The sequence below is a fragment of the Tigriopus californicus genome, chromosome 2, assembly GCF_007210705.1.
Source record: "Tigriopus californicus strain San Diego chromosome 2, Tcal_SD_v2.1, whole genome shotgun sequence".
NCBI lineage: Eukaryota > Metazoa > Arthropoda > Copepoda > Harpacticoida > Harpacticidae > Tigriopus > Tigriopus californicus.
Window position 1 is genome coordinate 5,532,290 of NC_081441.1, and position 285 is coordinate 5,532,574.

The following is a 285-nucleotide window of genomic DNA, read 5'->3' on the forward strand; positions in this document are numbered from 1 at the left end:
ATCAAGAAAGAGTCCGCATCCTCGCGGGTAATCCGACCCGTTACCCAACGGCTACTCAAAGGTTCAAGGGCCACGGGCAAATCCTCCCACCTCAAACCCGCGTCATTCGGATCCGTGTCTGCTGAGCTTTGGGATGAGTGACGAGCGCGGTGATCTGGTGGTGGCGGGTGAGCCGAAGGTCCCATCAGGAGGTCATCCGCGTCATATTGAGGCGGAACGGAGCCCAGGAGCCAGGATTGGATCTGACTCCACATATTGGTCGGCGGAGATAATGCCTCGGTCCAG